The sequence below is a fragment of the Phaenicophaeus curvirostris genome, chromosome 4 (genome assembly GCF_032191515.1).
Source record: "Phaenicophaeus curvirostris isolate KB17595 chromosome 4, BPBGC_Pcur_1.0, whole genome shotgun sequence".
NCBI classification, from domain to species: domain Eukaryota; kingdom Metazoa; phylum Chordata; class Aves; order Cuculiformes; family Cuculidae; genus Phaenicophaeus; species Phaenicophaeus curvirostris.
In genome coordinates this window covers 28,365,643-28,386,956 of record NC_091395.1, presented here as the reverse complement: position 1 = coordinate 28,386,956, position 21,314 = coordinate 28,365,643, and the positions used below count along the sequence as shown (strand labels likewise).

The 21,314-nt window shown below is 41.3% G+C and overlaps 1 protein-coding gene across 1 annotated transcript in view; it reads right to left on the bottom strand.

Moving 5' to 3' along the window:
* The window catches only part of HPGDS (hematopoietic prostaglandin D synthase), a 210,853-nt gene that overhangs the window by 102,790 nt on the left and 86,749 nt on the right, over positions 1-21,314 (bottom strand). The window lies entirely within an intron of this gene.

The window sequence follows — 21,314 nt, the reverse complement described above, 5'->3', positions numbered from 1 at the left end:
TTGTTTCTGCTAAATCTTTGTATATCGCGTTTATAGGATATGTTTGTTTTCGTGAGTAACAGAAAGTTCAGGCAAGTGGAAGCATCTTTTATCATTTTTTTACCTTTTTTTTAACCATTCTTTTACCATTTACCAGTACCAAAAAAAAAAAAAATTATTTTTTGTAGTTAAATCCATGTTTAGATAAAGATTTCAAATAAAAAGGGAAAATTTATTTACTGGAATCCTAATGAATCTTGCTGCCTTGGGTTGGTATGAAGCAGGACCTATACCACTTTCTTCCAGAAAGCTTATTCAGTTTCCAGACATTGGTCCATTTCCCTTCATTTGGGAGACTCCCTTGAACTCCCTTTCCACTCTGCTGTCTGAAAAATGTTTATGTTCCAGGGTGACATGCGATGCATAACACTGCAAAATACTGGGTAATAATTAACCTTTTTTAGAATTTCATTACATCCCTCCCACCCCCCGCCTTGTTTTTTACAGCTGCTCTTCACTGATTCCCCATGGAGGTTATCTTTGCTATATTTTGTTTGGTTCTTTCACAATACATGAAAGTCAAGCAAGCTAGAGGGGAGCTGCATATCATGGAGTGTTTTAAGTCTGGACTCCTTTTCTGCATAGGATTATATCAAACTTGACTGTGATTCTTTGCAAGTGCAGATATCAACTGCCTGCAGGATGAGGTTGGACAAGGTGGAAGCAGCTGAGATGTAGCTTTCCCTCCTGGGTCATCTCAGCACAAGCTGGTGGTTATTTTTTGCTTTTCATCTCATCTGTATCCTCAGTCTATGCTGCAAAGTTCTGGCTGCACAACTTGAATGGACAAGTATTTATGTGGAATATTTGGTGTTGGGATGATTTTCTTGTGCTTGTCACATAATATATACTATGGCTTACTAAGAATTCAGATGACTGCTCATATATTTTACTTGCTTTATGACATCTGGTTTGCACTCTGGTTGCACTTGTTAGTTGTATAGGTGGTAGCAGGACATGAAAAGCTAACTGCAAAATGTCATTCAGGTATAAATCCACCGTCACTAATTCTCCCCTGGGCCAGGGGCTGTATCTGCTTGTCAGCAATTCTGGTGCCAGTATGTTAAGTTAAAATTTCATAAAAGAAAATTTCATATTTCTGGTAGAGTCTTACATAATACATTGAAATTTTTATTCTGAAATATTTTTAGTTGTTATTTGTGGTTATGTAGCATGTATACGTTTTTATTTAAAAAGTCAGAGGTGTTCTTCACCTTGAAGCAAAGCTTCAGAAGACCCTTATCAGCTTCAGGACCTTGTGCTGGACTGAACAAGACACAGACAATAATGTGTGAGGAGATGGGCTGCTGCTGTTATCAGCAGTGCATGGTCCTTGGGATGTTGCATGCAAGCCATTTCCCTCCATGCCAAGGAGCAGGTCTGATCCCCATGGAACAGTCAGACGGTTGTGTTAGTGGGTGCACGTGAAAATGGTATTTCCCAGACATTTATAAAGAAGTAACGGTGGGTCATTTTTCATAGGGACAGCAGAATATGCTTCGCTAGAGTTTCTCCTTTCCATATTTCAGGTTCCTTTCCACTGCTAGCAGGTGGTAAAGCTCCTCAGAGAAACAGATGGATGTATTTAATGTTAACAACTAATTTTTCCATGGAAGTGCTCTTGGAAACAAATTATTCCTATATCCTGAGATGGAGAAAAAAAAATCCAGCCCAGAGCAGACTACAAATGTGGAAAAAGTGAGACTGAACACATTTGAGTTTGATAAATGTAAACCAAATTAAAACAGCAGCTTATAGTGGAAATTGTTGAGCCACCAGGAGTGCACCAAAATAGTCAATTCCATCTTAGTAAAAGATGTAAAAAGCTGTATTCAACCAACTAATACACCCAGGTTGTTTTGTCTGCCCCCATCTATGGGCAACCCAACAGGAAGAAACTTGGAGCCACCAGCAGCTTTTTCACGCTTGGGTCCCTGTCACCAGACTTGACTGTCTGGGCACCAGCATGTGGAGGAAAGGGGGATGAAAAGTTTCTGTTACAAGAACAAACTTAATTTGCCTTGTTAAAACCAGGATAAAAAGACTGAGGGCTTATGGGATATGACTGCTATCTTTGCATATGTCTGGGGAGGAAAACAAGCTGTTCAAGCAAAGTGTCAGTTTTGGCACAGGAATATGTTAGCATAAATGGTCTGTGAATTAGTCTATTCTGAAAATTACATGCTGGACTTTTTTTGTTTGGGGTGTTTTTGAGCCCAGGGCATGTGTGTTCTGGATGGACAAAAGGAACAACTGTGTGTTTTATGCTGAGTTCAAGTCTTATATGAGCTGTGCTAGCGAGCCAGTTGTAGCCACAATGACAGCCATCAGCGGCCACTCTCGGACACCCATTGCGTCAGTAGAATAATAATTTCTTTAAAAGTGCAAGTACCCACAGAAACAAATCCTAGTATTAAAAATGTCTTGAGATTACTACTTTGCTGGTTTTAAATAGGCTGGGGTTGTTTTGAGTGTCAGTGCATGGGTCACTGTCATGAGAGTGCACGAGGTAGGAGTCTACTGAAGAAATACAGCAAATTTCCTGATGATTTGCACCCATTGAGCAAGTAATTGCTTCCAGTTTGCTGGGTGAAAAATTGCTGAGCAGCCACTAGGATCTCTTTCATCCTTTTTGTGAATTTTAGTTGAAAAATTGCCTGACCCTTAAGCTATTCACAATAACTTGAGCTTTAGATGCCTGGAAGAGCTAAGCCTGCATTTTGCTATATTTTCCTCCTCACTGTCACACTGCCTGTAAGCCACACACTTTTCTGGAGCTGGGAATTGAGCTGCTTTGGCCTTCCCCTCCTTGGCTCCAATTGTGTTTACGATTGCAGCATAGCTTAAGACCTTATTTTGCAGCATCAGAGAATCCAGCAGCAAGTACCAAACCCGAAAAGATGCTGGGGCCCTCCACTCCGTGCATAATCCTCCCAGCCTTTAGTCTACCAGATGTGCCAATCTGTAAGGCCAAAGGAAATGGGCAAGTGAAAAGAAGACTTCTATGGTTTTCTGTGATTTCACTATCTTGACTGCTTTGGTAGTGACGGGTGGTTTTTTCTTTCTTCCTTTTTTTCTTTCTTCCTTTTTTTCTTTCTTTTTTTCTTTCTTCCTTTTTTTCTTTCTTCTTTTTATCTTGTAGATGCCTTGGCATGCATCCCTGCTGGCAGAGAATGCGTCCTCAAAAAGCTTTTGGTTTTGTGCTGGTCTGGATTTATTTTCCCCACGCAGTGATTTTTCCTGGAACAGCTTCTGAGCACTGCTGAAGGTGCCTGGCAGATGGGCCTTCACTGTTGGGTCGTCCTGCCACATTCAGGTGCTGCAGATGCACCAAGACATTTGCTTTTGGGTGAAGCTCTTCCTGTCCAGCATGAAACAGCAACTAAGATTTCCAGAGGAGAAATTCCCACAGCATGTTTTCATTTCAACTGAGGTTCTGTTTCCAAGCTTGTAGAAGAGAAGGGCTGAAAATGGAAAATTTGGAGGGTGGTTTTAACTATCCCACAAAGTCTACTGATTTGAATTTCTCTTCTTCACATACCTCTGTTTCAGGAACAGTTGTTGTGCACTGCTGGAACATCATCACTGTTAAAACACTGAAAATTCTGATGCCACAGACTAAAGAGAAATCAGCAGTTTCAGTAATCCAAGGGAAAAAAGGGAGAAAATCTGTCTGTAGGTGGGAATCAATGGATGTGTCAATGGACATGGAAGTCTCCTCTATTGTGCTCCTAAAGTCCAGGCCTGGACTCCAACAGACATAGTGAGGGTCAGGATGGGTAACTGCAAACACTCAAATAAGCCAAACCCTAAAATATTCATGAAACTAGGTAAAAATCTTAGAACTACCACAGGGAATTTTCATGAGTCTTGACATTCTTAAGCTTTGCTCTCCGGGCTGAATAGACAGAAACATGATTTTTTTTTTTTTTCACAGAAAAATAAAAAGAAAAATCATACAGACTAAGACCATGGGTCCAATTGACTTCGTAGCCTTAATATTGAACAATGACCAGCAAGAAGTGTCTAGGAAGAGAAGCTAAACAGGTACTGACACTTTCTTGCTGTGCTCTCCCAGACTTCAGGAGTTCTATGCCAGAAATTGTATTTAATAAGCCTTCACAGACCTCTTTTTCTTCCATGGATTTATGGAATCATTTCTGGGACTCATGTGAAAGCCCAATTACCAGAATATCCTGTGGGCTCTGCAGTTTAATTGTGATATACACAAAACAGACCCTCCCCTTGCTTGTGTTGAGGCAATGCCTAATAATTGCATTTAGTGCTCTCCAGGTCTTGCAGGGTGCGAGAGAGTGAATGATAGCTTCCTGATACAGGGCTAGTATTCCGCAAGTCATGCCCAGCTGGCACCTTCCCTGGAGCCCCACTGAGGCTGCATCATCTCCACTGATGGTCTCCTCTCCCAGCTCCATCCACCCAGAAGCTCTATCCCATCTTCACAGCAGTGCAGTGAAGCCCCTGGGTACCACAGGCAAACCGCAAAGATGCTTTGGTTGCCCATCGCAGGAGGAGGTCCTGAGTCATCTGTCCTTGTCCTTGCCACCTTGGTGTGCCCCTGACGTCCACTTGCTCTTCTGACAGTATCACTGGGAAGTTGGGAAAAAGCCTGAAAAACTTGGAATGGAAATGTGATGTGCTTGCTGTTAGAGAGTATTTGCTTGAGCAGTCAGCAAACACTTTGGGGAACATCTTATCATCAGGCTGTCTCCCAGCTCATCTGGCAGGGAGGAAAATATAATTATCCTCATTTAACATCAGCAGAGGCTGGGATGTAGTGTGAGTGTGTACCCAGATGGTAGCAGCACCGTGGCAGTGTCCTTTTCTCCCAATCCCAAGACCAGACACCAGAACCTTCACCCTCCCTGACTGCAGCATGTGGTCAAAATCACTGAAATACTCGGGTCTCAGCTGTAGGTATTACATCAAGAATGTAAAACAAACATCTAGATCCAAATAATGCAACATCCATGATGTTGGATCTCAACTGGGATCTAAATGTTGCCACTTAATATTCCTACCTGTATAATACAGAGAATTTCAATGATGATTCAAATGCAGAGCTGAAATTGTCACCAAAATGTATTCCTGTGACCTGCTCTAGAAAGCACAATCAAATAGAATCCTATTATCTTCACTCCTTAAGCCAGAATGCCTCATGGCAGTAACCAGAAATTAATGCAAAAATGGTATTTTAAGGGTAGGGTTTTCAAGCTTTCTTTCCCAAAGAATACAACTTTTTTAATAACCGATTTGAAAATAGTGTTTCCCACTCTTCTTTTCCAGAAGATAGGATGTTTTCTTTTTTTCATAGCAACTGAACTTCCTAGCCTCAATGTTATAAAACATTGGCAATGATACTGAAAGTCCCAGCATCTTGTGAATGTGCTGCATTGGACATCCTGTCAGAACATCAATATTGTGCTATGTTATCTTCAAAATGAAACAGATGAGGGTGGCATAAGGATGAGGACATGCAGCGCATCTGCCCAAATGTCCTTGTACTGCCCTGGTGAAAGAAGAGGAACACTGTGATCAGGCAGGCATTGTCACCCTTAGGCTCAGGGATGGGTGAATGAGGAAAAGCCTTGCTCCGTTTTTAGCACAGCAAACCTGAAAAAATGAAAAGGTAAGTGGCTATAAGCCCTGGCTGGTTTATGCAGCCCAGAGTGGCTGGGAGCATGCGATGCCTTGGCAGGAGATATTAGTCTACCCAGAGCAGGGGCATGGAAAAGCATCATTTTCCAGGGGCAGCCTCTGGTCCATTCAGGTCAACTAATAACTTAGGAATGTATTTTCTCCGTCTGTCTGTCTGCTGCAGCTTAGGAGAGACCAGTATTGCTTCAACATGTGTGACCCTTCCTTCCCTTTGCAGATGTGGCTTGCAGGGCTCACCCACACATGAGTGAGTCAAGTCTTTCCTCCCACAGGCTGGATGTAGAGAAAGGCAGAGGAAGGCTGCTCTATTTTTAGCTGTGTGAGACATGGAGACCTTATGGTGATGAGGGGCAGGTAATTACATAATAAGCCATACTAAGATTTGCTATTTAAGTCTATCTGGTCTCTTCCTTATCTCAAGTGCTGTACTAGCAGTTCTTGCTTGGAATACCCGTAATCAAAACATAACGCATTTTCCTGGAATTCATTACATGAAGTAATAGCCTATTTAATGAGCAGCTGTTCTTTGTATGCTATTCTTACTGAGTAATGGTGCTGCTGTGGTGTCTATATTGGTATCATCAGATCTGTTGTAGCCCCACAAGCAAAACCATGGGGTGAGCAATAGAGGGTCATTAATTGCTGGAGGAAAGGGCTTGCTTTTGAGCAGCCTGTTTCAGTTATTGCCTCCATCTGGCTCCTGCCACCCCTACAGAGGGAAAATGTCTTAAAGAGAAAATACACCTAAAAAACCTGTCCATATCTTCATCTTCTCAGCTGATACATCCTGGGTGATTTCTTGCTGCCATGACCCAAAATGCACACACCTATGCATCACCTGCCTGTCTACAAAGTCATCCTAGGGTAGGCAGGCAGGCAAGCAGGCAGGACCTTCCACAACAAGAGTGTTTCAGGTATTTTTAAAATTCCTCATGATTGATTTGGGGAAATTGTATCATGCTTGAACCTCTGGCTATGTCCCACTGAGCCTCTCTCTACACAAAGTTCATCATTGTGTGTCTCAACAACACCTTCATGAGTTTTTTTTTGCCAGTAAAATCACCTTTTCCTAGTTCCTCTAGCAGCAAGAAGAGGGGAGCGGTGAAAGCAAGGAGACTGTTTCATAGATAAAGGACAATGGAACCTGTAAGGCCCTTTATTTGCATTACCTAGGGAAAAGCCATATAGGTTACTGCAATTCGAAGCAGTGATATCTTTTAAAGATATAACCTTTTATTCTCATGTTGCTCTAAAGCACTCAGAGGAAACAAGCACATTAAAAATGAGGCAACAGCCTGCAGCTCCTGGGAATGTCCTGTGACATATGTCACAGGGGTGCTCTTGGATTTCAGGTGACGCAGAGACTATATCCAGCTCCTGGGCACCAGGGTGAATGGAAATACTTCTCACCGCATTAGTAAGGAAGGGCTAGACGCCAGCCCTGTAAATGCAAGCAGTTGGTTGGTAGTTTGGGGAGAAACAAGAAACGCTCACTGCAAGGGTTTCTGGATTTCTGCACATGAACTGCAGTAGTTTTTAAAAAATGTGGATGAAAGGTCTCTCTATTTTTATACACCACAGTGAAAGCGTTAGGTATCTGCAGCAATATTTAGTCTGAAGGAAAGTGAAATTGAATCTGAATGAGATAATGAGAAAACGCCTGGCAAAGCCCAGTCCAGAAGAAAAGCAGCAGGGTTCATTGCCCTATAAAATTTAAGTTTTGGGATGAATAAGTAACAGAACTGAAAGCTATGGCATGGCTGAAGTCTATTGTATAGTAGACACACACTGTTTTGCAGGGAGAGACAGAGGTGTGGGCATTTCAAAGCATGAAATACATGGACCAAGAAGTGAGAGATAAAATTTTACTGGTATGAACTGACACTGGGAAGAGTTGCATAGAAGAGAGCAGTGAGCAGGAATACTGTGGGAAGGAAACAAGTGCAGAATAAAGTGAAGCAGGATGAAAACTGCCTAAAACTGGCACAGCAGGGCAACTTGGAAAATAATTCATGGTCATTTCATTTCTTGGGCTTTTCTTTCAGATGTTCTTCTGCTACAGCTCAGCCACCATGGCAGGTGTCTTGAGTTAGCGTAAGGCAACACCAGTCCCTTACAAACTGGGGCTGAGAGGGGCACTTCTGCAATGCAATGGTTGAAGGAAGAGTTTTGAATCAGGTAATACTTCTTTTATTTCTCTGAATCCCTACAAGAAACAAATAATGGCACATTGTGGTGTGAACATAAAAAGATGTGACAAGTAAGAAATCTTTTAAAATATGCCGTAAAGGATTCCAAAGAACAGGCAAATGTGAGGGGGCAGATAATGTGATTGTAGACAGAATCCCTTCAGCAGGCAGCAGTTCAAGGATGTGCCTGCCAGTGTGACCTATAAATGTTGCATATAGGTGTGTATGTTCAACTAATACAATGAGGAAGAATTTGTTGGAGGGACTGATTTCTCCCTGTTTCCCTCAGGCTGGGGAGCGCCCTGTAGGTCATTTATTTGTAGACTGTTGTCACAGCCCCACTGCCCCGGTATCCCCTCTGTGATGGCCCAATATAGGCAGCAAGGGAAACCTCTGTGTTTTTTTCACTTACACAGGCTCTGGTTTGTGCTGTGCCTCACATCTTCCTTCTCACAATGTTGATTTGAGGTTCTGGAGTGTGTCCAGAGAAGAGCAACAAAGCTTGTGAAGGGGCTATAGAACAAGTCTTACTAGGACCAGCTGAGGGAACAGGGGCTGTTTAGCCTTGAGAAGAGGAGGCTGAGGGGAGACCTCATTGCTCTCTACAACTACCTGAAAGGAGGTTGTAGAGAGGAGGGAGCTGGCCTCTTCTCCTAGGTGACAGGGGACAGGACGAGAGGGAATGGCCTCAAGCTCCGCCAGGGGAGGTTCAGACTGGACATCAGAAAAAATTTTTTCACAGAAAGGGTCATTGGGCAGTGGAACAGGCTGCCCAGGGAGGTCGTGGAGTCACCATCCCTGGAGGTGTTTAAGGGACGGGTGGATGAGGTGCTGAGGGGCATGGTTTAGTGTTTGATAGGAATGATTGGACTTGACAGTCCTGGGGGTCTTTTCCCACCTAGTGATTCTGTGATTTGTCTTATTGAGGCCCAGCTAAAGTGATGCTGAAAGCTTACAGGGCTATTTTCAGGAGAAATTCTTCATTACTCTTCTGCGGCTTTCTGTTGGGCAAGAGGTGTCTAGGGGGTTTCTCAGCTGCTTTTATTAGTAAAGGACATGCTGGAAAGGTGTAATGCTTTTTTTTTTTTTTTGTCAGTCTCAAATATTTGCAAGCCACAACTAAAAGACCTGGAAAAAGTCTCTAGCACTGTTTTCCAGTCTGTCTTGCAGCCCTTGGTACTTTATGTACATCTGGACTCAAAAATACTTGGTACTTGCTGTCAGGTGAAAATAGGGTACCTTCAGTTACTGCAACTGCAGGTTACAGGTGAGTTGAGTTTCTTCTGCAAAATAACTCCTGGTGATAACTTTTGCTGCAGGCAGCAAGAAGTACAAAACTGGCTTCTAACAACCTTGTTGCTACAAAGCAGCTTAGAAGAAAATTATCATGAAAATTATTCAGTGCTATAAAGAAGGAAAAACACATTTTTTCTGCTGTGGCTTTGAAAGCTTGCCTTTGAAATACTACTAGCAATATAGGAAAAAACTAATAGGTCAGTAACTATGAGATGTACAGCAAATTAAGCTTTTAATCAAGGCACTCCTTAGTTGTCATGCTCTGCATCTCAGTAATTGACGTGCTTTGCTGAGGCTGCCTTGACACTTATGGTGCTGTTACCATATTATTGATGGCCTTAATATGCAGATGCAATCCACCCAATGGGAAGCATGCTGGCAGTGATGAGGAGGAGACAAAGGTCAGATGAAGGAGACAGAGACAAAATTTATAAAAAGATAGAAAGGATACTCAGCCGCTCTATTTGTCAGCTCTAAAAGCAGATTCCTCAGTGCAGTAAAAATGTCCCAGTCTGATCAGTATTCATGGCCACCCATTGTGCTGCTAGAAGATAATGGACGAAACAGCAGCAGAAATTGCTATTAAAGCAGCAGGTGTAGAAAATATAACTATTAATAACATTCATTTTTCCACTAATTGCTTTCAGAGTCTTCTAGGAGAGGCTACAGCGCACCGTTAGTTGTGTTCAAAGATACAAGGTAGCTTATCAAGGGAAGAGCTATGCCCTAATTGAAAAGCAATCAGTCTTCTAAAACCAGACAGTTTTGAAGTGGTGCTTGTCATTCTATTCCTAGTTTCATGTGCCCTGACCTGCCTGAGAGCTGACAGTGGCCACACAACTTAAATGGAAAGTGACCACAAGTAAGAAAAAGTTGAAGTCCAATTGCTGTTTCTGTCCTGTGCTCTTTTAGGATGAATATTATATACAGAAAATCTATTATTCAAGTATATTGCCCAAAGAGAAGCAACATTTCCTTGGGGATTACCAAAGCCCCTGTCTTCTCAAATTTTGAATGGTAAAAATGGACACGTTGCTTCAAGAGTGTCTCAGGATCCCATCTGTTGCAAAAAGATGAGAGATGGAGGAATTGGAGGTTAAAGTTTGAATTCAGCTTCCTGTGAGAAAGCAGAGCCAAGATTCTTTAACCATGTTAAAGCTTTGCTTTATATGGATTGTTTCTCTACCAGTTCTCATCAAATACTACTGAAGGAAGTATTTACAACTGAAAAGCATTCTTCCTTGGTTTTCATGCTCTCTTCCTGAAGGTACCAGAGTTAATTGCACTTACAGCTTGACAGTTTTCCCTTTTGTCATTTTTCCTTTTGCCATTTTCCAGTGCTTTCCTAAACACAGCGAAATTTTTAAAAGCTGCAGCATAACAAGGTGTACACTAATGGTATAAAGGATCTCTGGGTGACATAGCGCAGTGAAGTGGGGGAAGGAGGAAGCAGAAAGGAAGAACAGAACAGAAAATCCAGCCTTTCCTGCTTTGATGAGAAAAAAAAAAAAAGGCAAGTTGAAAAATCTCCTCTGAACACTCAGAACAGAGTTTTCTGCATTCACCTTTTTTGTGTGTGCGTAAAAAAAGAATATAAGAAAAAAACAAAAACCTAAATTCTGTGGTGAGTTCTGGTCCAGAAATCTCAGTCCTCTTAGAACAAATCAAGAAGCAATCTTAAAATGCTGATGGCCTCACGTCATTTGAGTAGGTGAACTAAGCTGCCTGGTTACATTTTTTGCAATGTATTATATACAGTATTAAATATTCAATGGCTATTTGCCTTACAGAAAAGAAAATGGAGAACACATGGGCCACATTAATGAGGAAGAAATTGGATGGGTTTTTTTTTCTGCTCCTGGCTTGATTCCACCTACTTTGATGGAGTTGTTAATGACTTATGTTGCCATGCAACATATATGGCTAGCAGAGTATAATGAAAGTAGAAGAACAACGTGCATTTCAAATATACAGGACAGTTTGCGGCAAGGAGTAGAACTTAAAAAATACTGGAGGGGAATATATTCAGTAAAATTGGGCCTAAAGTTTGCCTTTCTCTATCTTAAGAAAATAATGAGCAGGTACAGAATTGCCTTATCTCTCCTCTGCTGTCTGGGAGAGGAGACCCTTGAGCCCCTCCTCTTTGGAGAAAACTCCAGGGCACCTGGCTGCAAGGGAGGAGTTGTACGTTTCAGGGAAGGGAGCTCTGGAGGAAAGCATTTCTTTCATTTAAGCAGCAAAAGTAGAAAAGCTACACTAAATATTTCAATTTTGGTTTGTTCAGCTATGAAAAAAGACAGAGCTTGACTCATGGGTTGTTAATTGTCATTGATGAGTAAACAAGAAAGAACCCAATCTGGCTGAGGGATTAGTAATTTTTTTTTTTTTTTTTTACAGTTCACTTGCTCTGGAAATTAGTGAGACTCAATAAACAGAAAACCATGAGGTTATCATTCACAGAGTCACTTTTCCTAGTAGAACCATGCTTTAAATTAGCAGGACTGTCAACCCCTTGACACAGCCAAGCTGTAAATACTCAGTCATCACTTCACCCAGGGTGCAGAGGAGTGGCGAGAAGGAATGACCAAAGGCTTTCCCAGAAATATGCTGCCCTGAGGATTCATTTGTTAAATAGAGGCTGTGCCAACGCCTTGCTCTGCCAGCCTTGTATCTCTATTGAAATGTCTCTGCTGATTTATTCTCAGCATCTGCATTCTCATGTTTGAATTCTGTATCTTTCTTCACCTGCCTTGAAGATCTATAAATCTAGGCTAAATTTTACATCTTGCTGTGTGCAGAGGTGCTAGGCAAAGACAATTTTTTTCCTCTCTCATTTTTAGCTAGCCTCAGTGCACTTCTCTTCTGCTTTAAAAACTTGTTAGGTTTTTGTGAGGTTTTTTGTGTGTGGTTTTTTTGTTAAAAAGAGTTTGTAAAGCTTCACTGTCTGTAACTCTCCAGGAATTAGTCTGGGTAGCAGCCTTATGCAATGCATGTGACTGGTCCTTTTTGTTTGGGCTGGTGTCTGAGGATTAAGAGATTTGGGAAAACTCAATTGCTCTTACATTCTTTTGTGATCCTCTTGGTTGCTGGTTTTCTGCCTGCCCAAAGCAGGGAGATGGAAATAAAAATATGTGACTACTCAAAACCAACACAATCTTCCAATTGTCATTTGGCAGGAACCAGCAGGACTCCTGCATGATGAGCTTGCACCATATCTAGTTTTTTCTTCCTCGCTGTGGACTTCATATTGTAATATTGATGTTGAGTGTTTCACATCCGCTTAAAAGTCTGACTCCAAATTTTTTCTACTATTCTACTGCACAGCTGTTAAACATGCCCTGTCAAAAACCACAGTTGTATACCTGCTGCTAAAAGTGGTCACTGTTAAATTTGTTACAGCTGCTTCTTCAAAACAGTGAAAAGTTACTATTTTAGGCTTATTGTATACCCACAGTCAGAAGTTCATTTCTCCTACTGAAGATGAGTAGGAACCACTTCTTGCATCTCCAGTGGTTGTTACTATCAGATGCTGCTTTGGCTTTACAGCAGTCAACTTGGAAGTTGCATGTTACAGTCTGTAAGGCTGTGATTCGCTTTTTAAACCTCCTTGCACAAACATCCCCTAGAAGAACTAGATACCAGGTTGCCTGTAATAAGTAGAGTTTTGTGCTTTGTCCCCACTTGTGAATTCCTTAAGGTTCAGTCTCCTTCACCATAGACACGCTGACAGCAAAGTGGTTTTAGTAGCTATTCTTCATGGATGTAATTGTGGAAAAGTGAGTCCTTGGGCATAAACTGCAGCTTCACCCACTGGTGCTATCTGCCCCAGGGCCACCCATGGGAGGAGAAGGCTCTTGAGTACCCGCTAAAGAAATTTCCACTGTGATTTGGGAAAACACTAGGTGTCATCAGTGAGGTTTCTTTTTTCCAGCAGTAACCTTTGCATTTGGGAACCCACAGCAAAGCTGTTAGTGGGGTAGTTGCCCAGGATCTTGATGCATTTTTATAGGAAAGCCAGGAAGAGCCTCTGAAATCTCCAACCCAGACAAGTCTAGCCAAGAGTTCAGGTTATCCAGTTAAAACTATGTCAGGATTAGGCTTTATTTTTAAGTGGATAGAAGGCTATTTTTTTAAAGCCTACTTTAATGAAGAATTAAAACAGTATTAAAATAGCAATTGAAATAGAATTTTTCCTTTATTTGTTTCTTTGTTATCAGTTAAATCTTATTGAGGGTTTTTTTAATTTTCTTTTTGTTGCTCTTTCTCCTTTCGGCATGAATCTCTCCCTACTGCAGTAATGCATGCCTAAACTAAAATGGGAATTACCTTGTTGTTCGGAGAGGTTACTTTCTGTCATTGAGACGTGAGCAGCAGTGCACCTGCACAACTCAGCCTCCTGGTCTGAGAGGAGCTTTCTGTCCCCAGAGAGGGCACAGAACTCACTAACAAACAGATTTTAAAAACCTGAAACATAAAACTTACAAGGAGAACAATGACAAATACAAGGAGCTGAAGCTTCCTCAACAACTTTCAAAGGAGTTAAAAAGCCTTAGGCAGGAAAAAAACCCTTTTGCCCCTGCTCTGACTTCAGTGTCTCCAGCTGAGTCTTTCAAATCCCAGAGAAGAAAAGGAGCACTTTTTAACCACAAGGAGATGGCCACTTTTTTTCATTCTAGATAATGATCCTTTCTCTTTTTCTCTCCTTCCTGGTCATCTCTGCTGCAATATTACAAGGACATACGTGGCATCCAGAAAGAGACAAATTTAAAAGAAAAAGAAAAGTGATTTTTTCTATTTTCCACTTCTTTTTCTAGATATGCATGTCTGTTATTAATACTAAATAGAAGAGTTTTTTCAGTACACTGTAGGTAGCTGGGATACATTTTATTTTATTTTTTTGGAGATCCCCTCTCTGAGCTGCTAGGAAGGAAGGAGTTTTATCTGTTTCTGTTTAGCTATTAAACTCACTGCAGAAATTCCAAATCATCAATTAAGTTCTTGCAGGTGTCAGCTGTAGTGGCACTAGAGACTTCCAAACCCTGGCACTCACACGATCGAGCCATCATAATTTAGGTTCTAAGGCCTCTATAACCTCACATTTCATAAGAGAACATGCACTCTGGAATAGGAGAAAACCCTTTTGCCTTCCCTGCCAGCTTCAGGAGTATCTCAGATCTCTATAAAAATAGTGTAGCTCAAGTGGTAGCATGAATAAAACCAAGATCTATATTTAAGATAAAATCTAATCTAGCAACTATGAAACTAAAGACTCTCTCCATAGGGTCTGAAATTTAAATGTATGGTCTAGTCCAGTTCCCCTTAGCTGACTGGTGCAAATCCTGGATTAGACATTAAGAATGCACTTAACTCCTGAGAAAAACAAGAAGCCATTCAGGAAATGGCAGCACACAAGAAATTAGCTGTAAGAGGAGATGGCAGCATCTGTAGGAGAGTGCTGCTGTAAATAGAAATTGTCAAAATAAAGCTTGGAGAGCTGCAAATGATAAAATAGCTATCTATTATGGTTAAGAGCAGCAGGTTTTGAGTTGACTCTGTAAGGACAAGGACTGCCACGTAGGACAGTGTTAGCCAACGGGACCCTGTGTCAAGTTCTGCAGTTAGCGTTTAGTTTCTGTAGCTAATTTTAATTAAAATGACTTCTAAACAGCTGATGAAGAAACAGATTTTTCTCCATAGTCTGCTTTATTTCTCCAGCCGGATTGACCCTAGGTGGTAATTGTCAGTCACACTATGCTGCTGAGCACTGGCTGTGCTTCACAAAGCCAGAGGGAAAGTGGGCAAGGTGGTTCTCAAGATGACTGCAACTAAATAGTGAGTAAATCTGGGGAGAAGGTCAGTACTTCTGGAGGAGGGGCTGGAAAAAAAAATGCTTCATTATTATATTTTGTTGCTTGCTACAGAGCTGGCCATTTTTTCAGGTCTCCACCCAGATCTCTGCCTTCGAATGAACTCTCAAAATAGTCCTTCATTAACAATGTGCCTTAAAAATCACTCTCAAAACAAGATGTACAAAAACTGTTCTGGGCCTATAGGATGCATTAGCTCAGCCTTTTCTCAGCCACTTTTTTCTCCTTTAAATTTAGATTGAATCACCTTTTATTTTTTATTTCTATTGCTCTGAATTCTTTATCTACAGTGTTGCCTCTCACTTAAGTGTCCTAGCTGGAGAGCAACAAACAGTGGAGTGAATACAACAAATTCACCTATAAACCCCATGACGTCTTCTCCCCCACCCCCACATTCAGCACACAGATATGAGGCTTTGATTTTCTGATTCTCACCCGCTTGCCTATCTTCAGCCTGTTTCCCTCTTCCCCCATGTTGTTTCTACCCTTGTGAAACTGCTTCTTCTAGCATTTAAAAACAGAAAAGAGAAAAAGCTAAAACCCTATGGCATGATCCTCCTCCTTTCTCATCATTTTTCTAGTAAGCGATACCTACTTCTGAAGCAGGAAGTGTTTGTGTTCAGTCCTTTGCAATTGTTCCTGCTGAGATGCGCTGGGCTTGTTCTTTTAGGTTTAGTTTTACTCACCTGCAGAGGGAAGAAAGCAGTTATCTCCCTTTAGAGGTGCTCAAGATCTGATTCTGAGGAACTTACGGGAAAAGTGATGATTTTGTTCAAGCTGTTTTTTCACCAGACTCCGGGGCTAGTGGTGAGACCTTGGGAAGAGACCGTTGTCTTTTGGAAGAGGGGTCATAACAATGTCAGCAGAATTACTCCACTCAGTCCCCTTCATAACTTAAAATAAATAGGGTTTTTTCCTTGCTTTTACTGCAAGCCTTAGGGAATTTATGGACATATATGTACATGACCTAAACATACCTTTCAGTGGAACTGAAAGATGAAGGTGAGCAAAGAGAATAAGTAAACACTCAGAGCTCAGGAGATATTTGTTAAGCACCAAGAGTCTACAGCTATCTTCCCATTAAATCCCTTTTGTCACTTGGATAAGTTGTGATTAGAATGAAGGTACAGAAAGTCTTCTGCACCCATCACATAAAGGCTGCTAATAAATCTTGTTGGTCAATGCCTTTTCTCAGTAAAGCAGTTCCATTATTGCCCTGGTAATTATTGACTGTGTTTCTGGCAGCCTGCAGTGGGAGTAAAATGCTGCCCTTCTGCTGTAGGATTATTTGGCATTCACTGTGGGGATGTGTTCATACAAATGTCCAAGCAGCAAATGGAGAATCACACCCCCTGCCTACGCACTGAGCTTAGAACAAGAAGCAAAACTACCCCCAGCTTGTATATAAATAGAATTGTATATAAAATCCTAACACCGTTAGCTTACACAAATCGTATATGCCAATCATTCTGAAAATTCTTTCCAAACAAGCAAATCCTCCATAAATCTAAGAGATAATCAAATACAATGTCTTGTGGTCACTTTACACCTTTGGTGACCGCATCAAAGCATGCCAATGCTTTGCCAAAGTCCATGACTCTGTTTGCAAACTTTAGCTGCTTCAGAAAGTTGTGCGCTTGATGCAATATTACTTGTATTAAAACTCCTGCTTGTTTTAGTTTCTCCTTTTAATTTAGCTAGGGTCAAACCAGGTTTATAGCCATTGGAATAAAGCTGAATGTGTAGAACCATCACCATTGGAATGATACATCCTGTATCCTGTCCTTAGCCAGGGGAACAGATACTTCCTAAAGATACAGGGATGAAGGAAAAGCCATAAACTAATAATTAATTTCTGGTATTTTGTATGTTTTGAGAATTAAGGATTATATTAAATATTACAAATTTTTAAAGACAAAATGAAAATGTAAAATTATTCAAGGCCATTCTGCTCTGAAAATAGAACATCCTCTAACACTGATTAATGCATATAAAGGACAAGTGTGTATTATTATTCCTGATAATGGGCACAACACATCCTGGTTTTATCAATGCCTGCAGTCTGAATGATATCAAAGCACCTCACAAGGCATTTATCAGACTTTCTGTCTTGGCCTTAACCATCTCAGTTCACTGATGAATGAATGTTTAAGAAAGTGTTAGGTCAAAGGGAGCAAGTACAGCTCACAAGCCACATCCAGCCATGAAGAGGTCGGTCAGCAACCACCAAAAGCACAGGCTGAAACAAACAGCCAAAACTGTTTTCCAGGTTCAGTAGTTCACCTGTCTGATTAAGAATGAGGAGGTAGCAGATAGACCAGGCTGCTCTAATTTGGAGAAAACTGAAGAGGTTTCAGAAACTACACTTAAGTCAGGAATTTTGTCTGGGAATTAGAAAAGGGCCTACTTGCATTTAAGAAGGTAAAGAACTCACTATGTATTTTCTTTAAATTTGATTTCTCCCACAACTTGTGTTACACAGCCTTGTTCACCACTTTCCTATTCTCCTCATACCACACAGTCTTTTGTAAACAGACCAAATGACATCCAGTAAAATCAGTGAGGTTGCCTTGTCCCAGCTGCTCTGAAGTTTGCTCCAGGATTTCAGTCTTCTAATGGCTGCAAGGCTGCCAATGCCCAGCATTAATTTATTCCACTCTCTCTCTGGGTTAAGAAAACCTTCCCTGGTTATTTATCATCAAAAGGAAGAAAGCAAGTTTTTTGCATCAGCACAGCCAATGGGATATGTAACATTTTCCATGTCAAAATCTACCCTGAGTAACTCCTGCAGAGTGCCCTCCTGCAGCCCCCATACATCCCTTCTCAATGCTTTTACAAAGAATCATGCATTTCTTTTAAATATCCCATTTGTGAGTTTTTCACCAACTTTCTACTTCTTTTGTAGACATCTTAATTTCCTACAGTTTGTTTGATAGCTTCCCAGCCAATCCTAAATCTGATGCTTTCCTGCAGCATGGGGAGATAAAATCTATTCCATCTCCACTGTCTACCGAAAGGACTCTTCTACCCAGGAGAGCTACGGAATGCGTCCTACAGCACCTGTTTTTAACCAATATGCTTTGTTTTGTCCTATCTTTCATTCACATCTTTATCTACCTCCATCACATAAAAAGCCTCTTTATAGTGTTGCTTGTTTCCTGTCTTGCAATAACTATAAATGGCTGTTAAATTCACCTTTTCCCCCACCCATTTGCTCTTATAAATCAAACATTGCTAACACCACCTCAAGTAACAGATTATACTTCCTGCCTACCAGAGGTGCCCACAGTTTAGGTAGCCACAATTCAGCACGTCCACTTTACCCAAGGTTGCTTGGCCCCAGTAGTAGGTGATGAGGGTTGTGCCCAGAGATGTGGGGACCTGCCCCAGCCCCTGGATCAGTGATGCACCTACACAGGGATTAAGGCATTCCTGTAACAGCTGATTTACTAGGAAATTGCACATCAGGTTAGCCAGAACATGCAAATTGTGCAGACGAACTGCCCAAATCATTGCAGAGAGATCAGCAAGGCAGGGTGGGGGAAGTTATGCAAAAGTCTGGCTAGACACATCCAAAAAATAAAAGACAAATCCACACCCTCTGTCTGGTGATTTTGATGACTGAACAACAGTGGAAACACATTTCTTTGCCAAAAAGAGCTTCTCTTCTCCTTACAAGGAGCTGTGTACATTCATCCCTGTCTTTGTGGTCCTTTTATGTGCTTGCATCTCTAGTAACCGGAACGAAAGGCTGTCAAAATTCGTCACTGGAATGAAATGTGAGTTTCCTGCCATCACTCATCCTTTACCTCTTCCTTTCTTGAAGAACAGATAAGGAGGTGGTTCACTCCAGAAGGGTTTATTTGCTTTATGAGGCATTTCAAGTGGAGTGCCTGAGGCTGTAAGGTTAATGCTTCACTGTGGGATGGGGCATATTGTTCTCAGCAGTCAAGTTCTGATTTGTGCAAGAAGGAAAAAAAGTAAATTTTCATGCTGTTTTCTCTCTTGTAAACAGAGCTGGTTAGAAGCAGGTTTTTTTGCAGAAGTTTTGGTGAGATGTAGAAAAAATGCTCTGTTCTCTCTGTCTGCAATAGTCTCCTCTCATCTTTTATTTTTTTTTTCCTTTTAACAGCAGCTATTTTGAAATAAGTCTCATTAGCCAGCTCCTAGCAAATATTTTTGCTTATGGCATTTTAAAGTGGTTTATGGTATGCATGTACTGCATACACGATGAGTTATTTTCTTAAATCTATCTATCATCAATTTTGCTCTTCTTCTGCCCTTCCTGTCAGTTAAACAGTGATAACTGAATCTAGATGTAAATTTCATGGGTGGAGAGGGAAGGAAAAGAGGAGGTGGAGGAGGAAGGAGCAGCAAATTATTTTGCAAAAAGCCTCTGGGCTGGAGCCATGCTTTTGTTTGAACACATAGATATATACCCAGTGACTGCTAGTGTTAAAAATAACATAGTGGTAATAATCTATGGGAAGGTCTAAGTTATTGGTCACGTTAACTATTAATGTAAAGCTCCTACGGCTCCTAAGTGCCCTTTGCAATGTGTTTAGTTCACTCTGTCTCAGTCCACACTTCTTGTGGGATAAGGGACACCAGCCTGTAGAGGCTAATCTGGTAATTCTTGTGTGTGCCTCTGTCTCCCTAGAAAATTGTCATTAACCCACTGGGTAGCTCATGGAGAAACAGGAACTCGGGTTAGGTGACCATTGCTGCTGCTGCTCTGCTACAGTTAGCCTGGGTGGGAACAGGAAAGCAACTGGCCTTGGGGAGGGCCAGGCTCCGCATTTAGGGTCTGGGTCATTCCCCACGGAGGAAAGGTTTTTGAGATTTCTCCCTGCTAGGCCAGAAGTGGTGGAAAGTCTGCCCACAAAAGAGAGGTGAAACTATTTTTATAGTCACTTGTGCTTGCGCTTCGCTGGATTATTCAGATACTGTGATGACAAATGCAGTAATGCTTGCAAGTTACTTGGCTACTACAGTGTTACAAGCTATATGAGGTAATACACAAATATTTCATTAATTTCCAGGGACCAGCTACACTGGATCTTTTCCAGCAGTGCTGTAAATTTGTAAAACTGATTGATAGATAAGTTTCTCAAGGGTCCTTATTACCAAGACTTCTGACTTCTCAGCAACTGGAACAGCCTTGTAAACTACTCAGACCATGCAAGATTCTTAAAATAAGCTTATAATTAGTGTTCCCCAGGGGTTTGTGTTGGGCTGCTTCTTCCCAAGGACTCTTTTCTGCCATATTTAGCGCAGGAGAATTGTTTGCTGCTCTCTTGGGGCTTATCTGTCAACAGGAAAAGGGCACTTCTGAACGAAATTAAGTGCTACCTCTCCCATCCTCATAGGCAAAAAGCACTGCAATGAGACTAAGTGATGTTTCCTGTTGGTTTGACAAATCCCAGCCTTTGGGATGACATGGATCTAGTTCCAATGAGGCTTAGCATAAATATGTATAAAATTGAGTTTCAAACACAATTCTGCATGTGAATTAAACTCTACAAAACATTGTCAATTCGATTTTTGTCATATAATATCCAAACCAATGTGTGTCTCATGTCTCTCTCAGCTGCTCTGCTTTGCTGTCCTCTTCCCTTTGTGCTGTCCAGGCAACCAGTTCCTGAGTGAAGCAGTTTTCTGTTTGCTGACATACAAAGCACAGGCAGGACATAATCATTGCACATGAAATACAGGATTAATGTTTTAAGGGTTGTCTTTAGAGCAATTCTGTTTTTTTCAAGTTGAAACAGTATTTAGACATATAATAATAAAAATAGTATGGATATAACATAATGCCATACTAATAACTTTTTTTTTTACCAAAACCAACAACAACAAAAAATGCATATTGCCCATGCATGCTTCTAGCTGATAAAAGCTGTGTCCTTCCCTTTCAGTTTCAGGCAAATAAAAATAAAATGGGAGCTGAAGAACCACTTTGTTCCCCAGCCCTGCCCCCGGGTGTATAAATAGCAGGCGTCCCTGTGCCCGGGTGGCTGCTGGAGTGCCTCTCATTCCAGAGATCTTTGGCCACCCTCTTATCAAAACAGAAAGGCTGACTTCACTCCCACTCTCCCCTGATTGATTTCATGTTGGAAACAGGTAACATGACAGCTTCCATTGTCCTTGAATTAGCCACCTACTTCCAGAGGTCAGACAAACAGGCTGAAGATCCTGAAACTCACTTTCAGCTAATTGCTGCTGAAATTCCTTCTCTGCAAAATAA